At 40.5% G+C, this 14,154-nt stretch overlaps 1 protein-coding gene and 1 pseudogene across 1 annotated transcript in view; one reads left to right on the forward strand and one right to left on the reverse strand.

Annotated features, from left to right (window-relative positions):
* The window catches only part of XKR4 (XK related 4), a 386,973-nt gene that overhangs the window by 237,561 nt on the left and 135,258 nt on the right, over positions 1-14,154 (forward strand). The window lies entirely within an intron of this gene.
* On the reverse strand, positions 5,731-6,964 carry LOC142448492 (large ribosomal subunit protein uL4 pseudogene; annotated as a pseudogene).

The following is a 14,154-nucleotide window of genomic DNA, read 5'->3' on the forward strand; positions in this document are numbered from 1 at the left end:
ACTATGCTGAGAATGACAAATTAAATAGGAATGATATTGAAGTCCTGTGAGAAAGAACATTTCAACATCCGTCTTGAAGTACAGTGCTGTCTATAATAGGATGGCATCCATATTGCCCGCAAGGAAAACCAATCAATATGACTAACTTTATTCAGAAACCACTAAAGCTAATGATGAAGAAATTAAGAATTCTACCAAATTCTGAAATCTTAAGTGAATAGAGGTGCCATTGGAAATGTCTGGTGATTGAAATATAAAATTTTGAAACAAAGAGAAATGATTGATAATTGGAAAATATGGCCTTGGTGGAAGAAATTATATTGGAAAATGCAAGATAAAATTTTGTAAGATGAATGACTTATTCATTAAAAATACCTCTTGTTTAGGAAAGTAAAAAGAAACAGAGGAAAATGGCATTTATAGAGGTCTAAATACAGGCATGTACAAATGTAAATATAGTTATATATGATGATGGGGAAATAGATCTATGTGCATATATTTATAGGTTTAGTATTAAGGTAGCAGATAGACATTGGGCCTCCACTCAGGTACCAGGTACTCCCTCAATGCAAGAATACTTTGTTCTATAAAACTGGTATTCCATGATGCTCACCTTCCTGACACAATTGCTAAAGACAAAGCGGGTACATAATCGATCACTGTGATCGATTCCCCCTTCACCCCCCACCTTCCCCCTACCCTCATGGTATTGTTACTCCCATTATTGTTCCTGCGTGGTTTACTTGTCTTGGAGATTATATATATATATATATATGCTAATTTTTTAGTTTATTGTGCTTTAAAGTTCCCACAGAAAACTAGTTTCCCAATCAATAGTTCATTCATAAATTGTTGTGTGACATTGGCAGAAATGTGTCAGCACTCTCTTTTTCTCCTTGGGTTTCCTGTTTCTATTAGTCTGGTTTCTGGTCCTTCCTGTCTCCTTTTCTTTGATTTCCAGTTGCCCTTTGGGCTTCGAATAGTTGATAGCTCTTTAGAGCACATTTCCTAAGTTGCTTATACTCCAGCCTATTATTTGTCTGACAGGTCACCTGTAGGAGTGCTTTCAGTTTCAAGTTAGAAAGTTTTCTCTGGAAGATACTCATGTTACTTTAGTTACCTTCTAACCACTAAGGTTTTGGGGAGGCTGGGGGAATATTTGGCCTCACATTTTACCCTAAATCTTATTTATTTATTTACTTTTCTATTACCCATTGCAACCAGGACCTTCCATTGTGTTCTTGGTCAGAATGGTTATTTCTGGTAACTGGCTGTGTTAGTCTGGGTAGACTAGAGAAACAAATTCATAAGCATGCATATGTATCTAAGGGAGAGGTTTGTATACAAGAGCAATTGAACATTGAAAAAACATCCCAATACAGTCCAGTCGAAGGCCAGAAGTCTGATATTTGCCCATACATCTGATACCAGTATAAAGTCCTCTTCAGATTCATGAAACACATGCAATGAAGTCAAATGCAGGAAAATCATAAGCCAGTGGGTAGAAAATCTTTCGGTCCAGTGGCGTTGTAAGCATCTCAGTGCTGGCATGGGTCTCTCTTTGGCTTCTCTGGCGTAATGTCTCCCAGGGAGTAGCAGAGAGAGACTAGTGTCTTCTGCCTCCAAGGAGGAAGTACCAGGTTTCCCAGAATTCTCAGGAGAAGGCCATGCCCACAGAAGTCTCATTCGCTATCTCCAGATCGACAGCCTAGACTCCACCACTCCACTCGTAACCCTTCAATCGACACCAGATAAGGTGACTACCACACTGGGTATCATCTAGTTCTTTTGGTGGCAGGTTAGAGGAGGCTGTACTTCATGTGGGTTCTTTCGAAGTTGCTTCTTTGATTTTGAAAGTTTTCTTCATTCCCTTATGTTAATAACATTTTACCTGTTTTTCTGAATCTATTTTGTGATTGGTGTCTGGGGAAAGTAGTACTTCATTATAGGTTGTCTTGCAGAATTGGCTAAGACCATGCACTTGTGCACTATGTATTTGGCAAGTGCTCAAAGAATAACTCTCTCTTTCGTCACATGGACAGTATTTAACTCTGATGGATAGGTAAGTACAGATAACAAGTAGACCTTTCAAACACCCAGATATCGACCTTAACACCAGAGAGGTATGTCAAATAAACTTATTCAAACAAATATTCTGTGTTTGCTCAAAGAAGACAGGAAGGCAGGCAGACTCTACAACCGGAAATAACTTCTTTAGAATCACATGACTTTCTTGTCCCTGCATCTTCTGATGTGCCTTAATTCTGCATTCATCTGCCACTTGTCAGGACATACATATGCTGTGCCTGCACCGTATGGATGTAGGAGGGAAAATGAGACAGTAATCTGATGTTATAAGAAACCAGAAAGACACTTCTTAAAATGCTCGTAAGATTTTCTTCCACCTTTATTTTTAATTTATTGAGTTTTAAGAGTAGCTCACACCTCTCCTAACACTTATGAAGAGAATTTGTGAGCAAGATTTTATACAAGGAGTGTCTTTGCCACATTCAAGGCTATATGTTGCCATGGCACCCAGCAGATTTTGTCTCTGTCAGGGAGTGAAACTAAACCTGACAATGGCTACAGCATAAATGGATGGTTTCTTTCTTTTGCCCTTTTATATAGTATTGGTGCTCGGAAAGGGGAGGTGCTTGGTTTTGTTTATATTATGTGGGATTGCTTTCCACTTCTGGTTTTGAAACAATAGTATATTCCATTGAGTAGGACAAGGAATCGCACAATGGTTTTAGAAAAAGAAAAACAATAAAGAAGTATCCAATGGGGCTCATTATTCTTATAAAATTTATATTATCAAAGGATGTGGAAATTCCAAAAAGCAACTCCTTCATGGTCAGAAGATATAGTATCATGGCAGACTGCAGTAATAGGGTGCAAGTGCAACATTGATCCCTAAACTAATTGGCTGTTTTTATGGCTTTAAAATTCTGATCTTATATTGGAGATATAAAATATCCATTGTGCTTCAGGGAACATCTGTACGTTTGGCTCTCATAAAAGAGAAATATTCCAAACCAAGGACGATCGCCTGCTTTGGAGAAAAACAAGAGAATGGTTAACTTGAAATTCAGGGAAGTGGTTGCCAGTAGAGATGGCGTTGGGGAGAAAGGGACCCATAAATATTAGTAATGTTTAACTTCTTAAACTAAGATGTACTTTGCTATTTCTCTTCAAGTTCCACATAGACATGGCACGTCTTCATTTGCATGTTCTGTAGTTCCTAATAAAATGTACGTAGTGAGTAAGCAAAGGAGCACGCAGAAGAACAGAAAGAAAGCGTGTGCAAGAGAATACTGAAGAACGGGGCAGTGGGTTCAAGTTGTGACTCTACTGCTTACCAGCTAAGTGGCTGAGTTTATGAACTTTATTTAGCTCCACTGAGACTCAACTTTCTCATCTGAAATAAAGATATCATGCAAAACAATCATTATGCATTTTCTGTGTTGAAAACGATACCAGTCTGTGTGTAGCACAGAGCCCCTGGGTGGTGTAATTGCTTAAGTAGCTAATTACTAAGCTGTAGGTTTGTGGTTTGAACTTACCCAGAAGGGATTTGGCCTCCTCACAAGAAAGGCCTAGTGTTCATTCTGCTTTCCAGAAAATAAACCATTGAAAAGCTCATGGAGCACAGTTCTAAACCAACTGGTATATCATTGGGATACAATCTTGTTCAACTAATCATGTCGGAGAATATATTCAAAATACATTTATACAGAAAATAAGATCCTACAATTACAATGGAATCATCCACCCCATTTCAGGTGAATTTCCATAAGCAACCCTGCTCTTCAATGAGCAGAGTTTGAAGACGTTTTTAAAAGCAAGATATGATGACATCAGTGATCATTCAAAAGGACATGCTTCGGCGTGGTACTGTGCAGTAGTTTAAAAGGCAAAGGGTGTAAGTTTGTCAGGTCGGACACAGCGCTCCCCACTCCTCTCTTTGGCCATCAACTCTTCTCCTTGTCTCTGATATAAGATAGCAATGTACTGATAAGAATATAGTGACCTCCATGGAAGGTGCAAAATACGACTCTAGGAAAATTGGAAGTCATCAGAAATGAAATGTAACACAGAAACATTAATGTCCTTGGCATCCCTGAGCTAGTATAGACTGGTACTGGTCATTTTGAGTCAGAAAACCATATGATTCATACAGATGTGCTTTATACAATTGATGTATGTATATGTATGGATTGTGATAAGAGTTGTATGAGCCCCTAATAAAATGTTAAAAAAAGAAAGAATATAGTGACCTCAACCATTGAAACCAGTGTCCTGCAACCCACTTCAACTGTGGTGAGCGCCTGTCTGTCATAGTAGAACCGCTCCACAGGGTTTTTGTTCCTGTGGCCTTTCTGAGGCAGACCAGCAGACTTTTCTTCCATCTACGGGTGTATTTGGATTGCTAGCTTTCCCAATAGTAGCCTCACACTAACCCTTTTGTCAATCCTGGAATTGCTCTTGATCTAAGAGGAATCCAAATATTTCGTGTTCATGAAATGCTATTAGGTGTTTCCTATCTCCCTCCTCGAGAGTACCTAAATAACTTGAGATTTTCAGGACTGCGCTTACCATCGGACACATCACATTTTAAGGAAGACTCCCTTTCACTTGATAGGATCAAAAAGCCAGGGTCATCCTCTTTTCTCCTCTCCAAACACGTGGATGCAGCGCCTGCTGCAGCCCTGCCTGTGCCAGCTCTGGCCTTCCACCTCATTTATCGGCGCAGAGAGGGATTTGATGGTTCCAAATGTGCGCAGGCCCATGCAGGCATATCCTGGACACAAGAATTCCCTCGGACTTCCTTGAATTTGGATTTCAAGTGAGAATAAATGAGTTTTTTCAAATATGTTCTTTTACTGGGTGTGCTTCAGTTACCAGTTTCAGCGCAATGGAGATGAGTCTGGTTAACCCACCAGCTTACTCAGGCCACCCAAATGCAGTTCACCTGCGCATCCAGGGGCTTCTGTATGTGGAATACACGTGTCACTGCCAGAGGACCCCTTCTTCCTCCTGGCTCTGAGTGGAGATGGAGTTGCTTACTTCCCCGAGGTTCAGTTTGCTCACGTTGGTTATGCGGGACCTTTTCCAGTGTGATTGTGAGCGCTTTTAAATACCAATCATAAAGTAATGACAGTAAGGCAGTGAGCACAAGGCCTGGCACTTAATATAGACCCAAATAATGTTACCTGTGATTCCTAATATTTTTTATCATTACTATCATTAAATATATAGCCGTGTTTGGAAGCAAATGTTTTTGTCTTCAAAAGATCTCCTTCCTGCTTTAACTCTCTGAGTTCTCCTGAGAGCCCGGCTGAAAACCCAACACCATCTGCTTCTTCCAATATGTCCAGACATCCTTAGGGGATAATCAACTCAAAGTATACAGTGAAGTTTAAAAGGCACTTGGGGTGCCAAGTGTATTGTGAAATCTCAGAAAACAACACCAAAGTCTGAAGGAATCACACAGGAGGCTAATTTGATGTGATTTTACCATTTTCCTCACCCACTTCGCTTAATAGGAGTTTAGTATAAGGATTAATAAGAAAAGTTTACAAAATAACTGTGGTAACATGTAAAATAGTACGTTATTCGTTTTTTGTTGTTGTTTGTTTTGTTTTTTATCTCCTGCTGCTGTTTCAAGCAGGTCTTTAGTCAAAATAAGCTGTCCAAAAGACAACTTCCCAGGGCATAACAAGGAGCCGTTTATGCAGTTGGCTTCTTTTCTGCCGGCTGCTGCTTCTCAGCAGCGGGCTTCTTGCTAGCTGCAGCCTTCTTTCCTGCCACAGGCTTCTTCGGCTTCTTCACCATGGCTGTTTTCTTGCCTCTTTCTTCCCCACCTGGGGCTTCTGGCTGGGAACTCCCTTCTCATCCAATTTGACCTCTCATGCTGCATCCGCCTTAGCCACCCTGAGCTTGTGGTTGCGGGCTTGCAGGAGGCTGGTGTTCCTGCGTGTGGCCTTTGCATATGGGTTGAGCTTCAACGTAAATCTCCGGTTTCTCAGTAGGTTCTTCTTCAGGACTCTGCGATGAATCTTCTCGCGTGGTGCTCGGAGGGCTCTTTGAATCTCAGGGCTTTTTGAGATTCTGCTGAGGTCTGTGTCGATCATCTTGTGCCTGGGGAGGCAAGAGTGGCGTTTCAGGGAGGCTGCTTTCCTCCAGGTGCTGTGCAGCTCATGCAACTTGCGAAAGGCACCGTCAGTCCAAATGCAGAAACGCCCCACGTGCCCACCAGGAGCAAATTTCAAAACGTTCAGCTTGCTGACAGTGAGCAGAGTAATTCCGGGGATGTGCCTGAAGGCCTTCATGATTCCATTGTCTTCATTGTAGATAATGCCCGGTCCCCTGCGCTGGATCCGCCGACGGTTCCTCACTGTGCCCTTGCCCGCTCTCATTCTCTGAGAGGCATCGACCTTCTTGATATCATTCCAGGCCTTAAGTTTCTTAAGAAGCAAACTGCCTCTTTGGTCTTCTTGTAGCCTTCTACTTTGTCTTCGACCACCAAAGGAAGTTCAGGAACTTCCTCAATACAATGCCCTTTAGACGTGACGAGGGCGGGCAAGGCAGTGGCAGCCAGGGCCGAACAGATGGCGTAGCGCTTCTGAGTTGTGTTCACGCTCCGATGCCAACGGCGCCAGGTTTTGGTTGGCGCAAACATGAGACCTCCACAACACATATTTCCAAACGCGCCTTGGCCAGAGCGGTGTGTCCCACCACCCCGGACTCTAGGAATTCTCGCCACGGCTCGGCCAGTACCCCAAGCCTCAGCACTGCTCTGATGACCTGCCAATTCGCTGACACCACAGGGCTGCCTGTTGTTCTTGCGCAGGTTGGTGTGAACAAAATTAACGATATCCGGCCAGATGGGCGCCTTGAACACAGCTGGCAGATGATTCGCCGTTTTCAGGTACACGAATATCAGTGGATGAGCACACGCCATGGGGAAGAGAGAAGGCCACGCTCCTACATTATTATTATAATAATCAAAAGTATTCAGAAAAGATGTACAACTACAAATGTTGAAAGAAGCAAACTCCACTTAAGAAATCAAGAAGTTCGGTGATATTCTTAGGCAAACATATAGGCAGTAACAAATGCATACAATGTCTTCAAATCTCAATTGCCAGTTATTTTAAGTTTTTTTCAACTTATTCAGAAAGCTAGTAAGTGATTTCCTTTTTAAATCCAGATGCAGAGAAACTGAGATTTAGCTTACCCTCTAATAACTGACCCCTAATGCTTCTGGTATTTCCTGCTATTAATTTCTCCACTGTGTCTTTGGTATCACTATCAATTTAAATGTGTGCTATTTAACTACACATTAGACCCTTAACAGGATGCTGGAGAGGTGATTTATGCATCTTATAAAAGAATTTAATCAGTTTATTCTTAAACCAAGAATTCAAAACAGATAAAACTGTTATTGCTTATGTTTATGAAATGTTTCACTTGTCTTTCTTCCACTAAGCAGGTGATAGGTTTAAACCACCATTTTGTTGGTAGGAGCCCAAAACCTAACCCACCTTTGCCACCAGTGCTCCTTGCATAGATTGTGTGTTAGTCAGGATTGACGAGAGGAACAAATCCAAAGACACTCATGTGTGTAAGGGAGAACTTTATGCCAATAAGTAATAATGTATCAATAAGACATGCCAACCCATTCCAGATCAAGTCTATAAATCCGATATTAGCTCATATGTCCAGTACCAGTCTATGAAATCCTCTTCAGACTCACAAAACACATGCAATGATGCTGAATGCAGGAAGATCACAGGCCAGTGGATGGAAAGTCTTGTGGATCCAGTGGCAGTGGAAGCATTTCCAGGGCTCTGGCTGCCAGCAGCGTGTTTCCATTTAGCTTGTCAACTGGAAGGTGTAGCAGAGAGAAAGTGCCCCACCTCCAGAAAGGAAGAGACATCCCAGAAAGCCACACCCACAGGGGGCCTCATGAGAAGGGCATGCCACCAGACTGTGACCGGATTGATTGACTTGATTTCAGCCCTTCATTCTATTTATCAAGTTGACATGGAATTGTGTAGCTACCACACTCCGTATAGTTAAAACTCAGGGGAGGGGAGTGATTTATTTTTGTTACATGAAGAAAAACTTAAGATTACTTCGAATATGATGTTTTTCAGATCTCAAATTTCATATTTGTCACTTTATAATGTATTCTGAATTATGCCCTTTGCTTGGGAAATATGTTTTCATTAACCAGAAAAAGAAAAATAATTTGGGATCAAAAATAGGGGTTGTTAGCTCCTAAATGTGACTTATTTCACGGCTACTTAATAGGTGTTCAATGAAGTAGAGGGATGTGTCCTCTTATTTATGTTTTCAAAAAAAGAAGGTTAAATGTCAGAGCTTATGAAACTTCATAAATATCAATATTTATCAGTTCTAAATACTAGTGCTAAATTGAAGATTCTTTAAATATTTTTAAAACTGACATTATAGCTTGTGATGCCTTTTGTCAACATTTCTCATTCTAAATGGCAATGAGAGACAAAATTTACTTTTTGAATGCTGAGGTTTGAAAGTTTAGTAAAACAACTCAAATTATGACTTGAACCTAATTCCTTTACAAAAGGAATGCAAAATAATTAATGGAGGTGGTCATTGTTCGGGATACGACACTCTTTTATAGTGTTTAAATTTCTTAATAGTAATAATAGTTTTATAACTAAATTTTTAAGTACCATATATACTCGTGTATGAGCCAAGTTTGTCAGCACAAAAAAATGTGCTGAAAAGTGGAGTTCGGTTTATACACAGGTCAGTGGTATGAATGGATGTCATCTGGTCAAGCCCGACTAACAAAAGGAGGACATCTCATGAAGCCTGACATAGAGTTAATAGCAAAGTGGGTTCGAGATGCATGGGAAGACATTCCAGAAGACATGGTGCAGCGTGCCTTCCAGAAATGTAGTAATAGTAATGCTATGGATGGCAGTGAAGACTGCGCTTTGTATGAAAATGACAGCAGTGGTGGTGATGACGGCGATCTCAGTGAGGACAGCGTCTATGATGACCTCACACCAGCTGAAGCCCTGCATTGGGATATGGATGATGATGAGGATTTCACTTTTGAAGGATTTTAACTCTTTGCATTTTAGCTTGGTTGCTGATTGAGCTCAGGGAATAGTACTCTTAAGGTATCATTGTTGATACCTTCTTGTTTTTGTTGAACCTATTTTCCACTTACTGTGCTGGTTTACTAATGTTAAATGACTTGTTGTCCTTTTATTTAAGATAAATATTTAAATATATTACCCCACTGATGTCTCATTTTTAATAATTTTATTTTCATTTGTTTTGATTATTGAAACTCGCCAATACCTTCTGTATTTTCCACCCTAGGCTTAGACTCGAGTCAATCAGTTTTTCTGGTTTCCCAGGTAATAATTAGGTACCTCGGCTTATACTCGGGTCGGTTTATATTCGAGTATTTGAATATTTCAAAGAATAAAATTCTGGCTTCTAAATTTTGAGGGGAAGAATAAGATATGATACTGAGTAGTTGTGGGGATATATTTTGGCTAATATAGCTGACATAGTTTATTTCAGAATTGATAGTAATAAAGGTAATCAAGTGCTAATGTCACCTGAGTGCTGTAATAGAGCCATGAAAAGAAGAGGATGGGGAGGGCATTTAGAAGGTCAGAGCGTTGATTCAGGAAGATTTCAATTAAGTAGTGATTTCATTGACACTTACAGCATCCTCAATATGAACAATGAGATTGAAAAAATTTCTCTGTCACAGTTACATAAATATACCAAGTTTCACAAGCATAGATTCTAGAGTAGCCACCCATGAACTAAAATTTGATATGTTTAGCATCTTCTTTTGTATATCTCAGGATTTTAGGTAGATGGCCTCATTAATTGCCAGAATGTTGTGGACAGCCTGCATGGTATGAAGAAGGCAGAGGTCAATGTAGCTCCCTAGACCCAGGACAAATATGCAAACAAAAACAAGTGGGAAGATCAGTGGCATTCACCCCGTGTTGGATATGCTCAATATCAAAACCTACCTGAGCAGATTTTTCACATTTCTAGTGTTCCCGATATGTTATTCAGTTCTCAGGATCTCTCCGAACTGCAGGAGGTACCTGTGATAGGTACAAGGACTAGAGAAAACACTTCTCAAAAGGAAGGGACAACCACCGGAATGCTCCAAGCACTGGAAAAACAGGAACGTTTGTTGCCGTTGCTATCGGTGCCGTGTGGTTGTATTTTGGGGGTGGGTGGTTTGTATGACTGATTTTTATTTTAGATGACTGTGCACTAAAAATTAGAACTTGTTAAAATGATAAGTATTAAAGTATTTCTCAAGTGGCATATACCAGGCCTGTTTTAAGTTTTAATGTATTAACTATATTTAATCCTCCCAACAACTTTTGGAGTTCTGTTACCTAAATTTTGCATGAGTCTGATGACATGTACTTTAATTACAATTTATAAGGAGACAGAGGTAAAGAAATGATAAACCAGTTTTGGAACATGATGTGAAAAAACAAGGACAGAATCAGGATTTAAATCCAGCCTTTCTGTCTCCAGAGACAATGCATACACCCCATAGTCCCTGGTATTCTATTGCAACTATATTGACTCATACACTCTCTTGTTCTTATGTTTGTAACATATATATCTCGGTGAGGAGCCAGCTAAAAATATTGAGATATACTCCAGCAGTCTGCCTTGAAAATTGCCGTTGATGTCACTGCATCATGTTGGACCTGCAGAACGTGGATCTAGATGGTGCAATAGGTGAAGCACTATTAGGGAAGCCACACATGTCAAAATCCAGGCATGTTTCAGGCTCAGCAGTGTCGTCAGTGTGCCAGGATATGGATGATGAATGGGGGCCATGATAGGAAGAGGTTGGATATGTTTGGAAAAAAACAGTTTGATATCAGTATGAACAAAACCATTTAGGGAAGCCATTGTTCTACTTTTCTGGAGGAAAGATATGCAGGAAAAATATAAAGGTGTTAGGTGTATTCTTTATTTTATAATGTTTTATTAACTGTGGTTGAAGTGTTCGATTGTAGCTAGAATAAGAATAGCAGGATGAGCAAGACTAATTCTAGGAATATTTATTATTTACTATTTAAGCTGCTGAAAAGTTTTTACCAAGGGAGGAAATAATAGACCAAATATAGGATGAGATATGACAACCCCAAATAAGTATTCTGTATTCAGCTGGGGCTTTTTTTTGTTTGGTGCTGTTTTTTGCTGAACCGTTGGCTAGAAAAACTAAGGGCATTGAGTTCTGAATGTCAGACAAGGGTCCCTGAAAATAGTAATGTGGGAAACACCATGGAGTCAATTATCTGCAAATTAGTAACTAGAAAATTAAGACATAATGACACTAAATATACTGGAACCCTGGTGGCACAGTGGTTACACATGGGACTGCTAGCCACAAGGTCAGCAGTTGAAAACCACCAGCTACTCCTAAGAAGTAAGGCAAGACTTTCTACTCCCATAAAGAATTACAGTCTCAAAAACACAGAAGGGCAGTTCTATTTCATCCTATAGGCTTGCTATGAGTCAGAAATGACTTGGTGACAGTGAGGTGTTTTGCTGTTTTGTTGGTTTTGAGGGGGAGGCAGGGGCACTAAATATAGGCTGTCGAGGACATAAATCAGTACGCGTTACAAAGTGAATCTGGAAGCATTCAGCAGCCCTTACTCTTTAGTAAGTGTACTCACAAATTCCAAATGATTTCTGTCACCTTAAAAGCAGGCTCCATGGATGGCCATAGCGGTTTGTTCCCATTACCAAAATACCTCAAGTTCTCTAGCTCTTGCCTTAAGATTATTCTTTCACTGTCTTTTCAACAGTAGTAGCCATGGTAGGATTTCCTTGATCTTTGATAATAAGTTTCAGTTAAAGAGAATTGTTTTAAATTCCCAGAATCAAATGTGATGAAGAAGGATGGCCTAACTTGTCAATGTACTTCAGGTTCACTAGAAATTGTAGTTATAAAGGTTGAAATCTGAGTGGGTTCCAAAAAGTTCCTGGAAAGTGGAATTAAAAGATCACGGAGTTTCTCTACAAAGCTTTGGGAGCCACCTCACAGATGATACTGACTGGCTTGAAAGGACTTTCTCTAGCAGGCTTTCTGAACACACCATTCTGTTTTCCACCCTCCCATCCTATTGGAGAAGCAAGCCCTACTCAGGGTTAATAAACAGTCACTGCTACCGACCGGTGGCGATTTTTCACTTACAATCCTCTAGGCCTGACTGAGAGTTCTGACCTCCTCGTCTTACTTACTGCTTTAGTGTAGCAAAATCCTTCCTAGAAGCTGGTTCAAATATTACCTACTGGCTGTGAAGACTTGTCTTACTCTTAGAACAGCTTGGAACATACATACACTGTAAGGTTCTTAATTCCTTTCTTCATAAAGAATCAAAATCCATGTTTATCTTTGTATCATTAGCTTCTACAGAGTGTCTGGACATCATAAGTATTCAATGAATATTTTCTGAATATTGAATAGAAATAACTAGAAGGTTTTGAGTTTCATTGTTGCTACACTGAACCCTGAGTGACTCATCTCCTCCCCACGACCCCTCTGCAAGGGATGTCCAGCTGTCTACAGATGGGCATTGGGTCCCCATCACGCACTCTCCCTCATTCACGGTGATGTGATTTCCCCCCCACCCCCGGCCTTTGTTGTTTGAGACCTGGTCCCCTCTGCCCTTCACGATCACACTTGTTGGTGTGCTGCTTCCGTGTGGGCTTTGTTGCTTCTGGGCTAGATGGCTGCTTGTTTACTTTCAAATGTTTAAGTCCCCAGAAATGATATCTCTCAATAGCCGGGCACCATCAGCCTTCTTCACCATACTTGCTTATGCACACATTCATCTTCAGCGTTTATGTGAGGAAGGTGATCACACAATGATTGTTTTTGTCCTCTAGTTCTTGAACGCTTCCTCCCCTCCCAATTCTCATGATCCCAATTCTACCTTGCAGATCTGGTTATGCCAGAGGATGCACAGCGGTGCAGTAGGGATCTGGAAACACAGGGAATCTAGGACGGATGAACCCCTCAGGACCAGCGGTGGGAGTGGCGACACCAGGAGGGAAAGAGGTGTAGAAAGGGAGAACCGATCTTGGGGATCTATGTGTAGCCTCCTCTCTGGGAGATGGGCAATGGGAAGGTGGGTGAGGGGAGATGCTGGGCAGTGTAAGATAAGATAAAATAATTATTTAAAACGGAAAACGAGCTGATTCCAGGAACCCAAGTGGAAGGCGAATTTTGAGAATGACGAGGGCAACGAATGTATCAGGGTGCTTTACTCAATTGATGTATGTATGGATTGTGATAAGAGTTGTATGAGCCCCAATAAAAAGATTTATTAAATTAAAAAAATAAAACAATTTTTCAAAAAGAAAGAAATTGGTTACAGAGAATGTAAAGCAACATAGCTTCACAGAAGAGGTGAATAGAACAGTCTACAAGGGAAAAATTGCGTTGACAAAGCAGACTAATGTTGATGTATACATTTGATGTATATGTGTGCGTATATTTATATAAATTCAGTCCACTCTCCCCTTTTAGAAAAGGGAATAGCCTCATTCATGTGTGCATATGATGCTTAACTTCACAGTAGAAAGAACCAAAAGAGACATCCCAGGAATCTCCAAAGGATTTGAAGTGAATGTGATAAACAAAATTGTATTTATGTATCCAAATATTGTTGTTTAGCCTTTATGTTTCTCACCTAGTTGCTTAGGCATTGCAAATGAATACTTTAAAAACCTTGTTTTTTAAGCCGATTTATCTAAAACATATTTAAATAAACTTTGAAAGCTACTCTCTGGATTGGAATCATATACCCAGGCCCAATAAAATGTCAAAAACAACAAAATACTTATCTATTTTATAGGCCGGGGGAAAAAGTAATCGCAAACCCACTTGAGCTGAAATGCACATGATATCAAATCTAGCAGCGCTGAGTCCATAGAGGCACCTTACTGGAATCAGGGGAGTGGATTGCATCATTGTCTCATTATGCAGCCCAGCGATCCCTCCTGGGGACCGGGCTGAAAGTACCAACTCCATGCGTGACAAGCACATGTGCTTCAGGGAAGCGTCACAGTCCCTGCAAAGGG

The sequence above is a fragment of the Tenrec ecaudatus genome, chromosome 5 (assembly GCF_050624435.1).
Source record: "Tenrec ecaudatus isolate mTenEca1 chromosome 5, mTenEca1.hap1, whole genome shotgun sequence".
In the NCBI taxonomy this organism is placed as follows: Eukaryota; Metazoa; Chordata; class Mammalia; order Afrosoricida; family Tenrecidae; genus Tenrec; species Tenrec ecaudatus.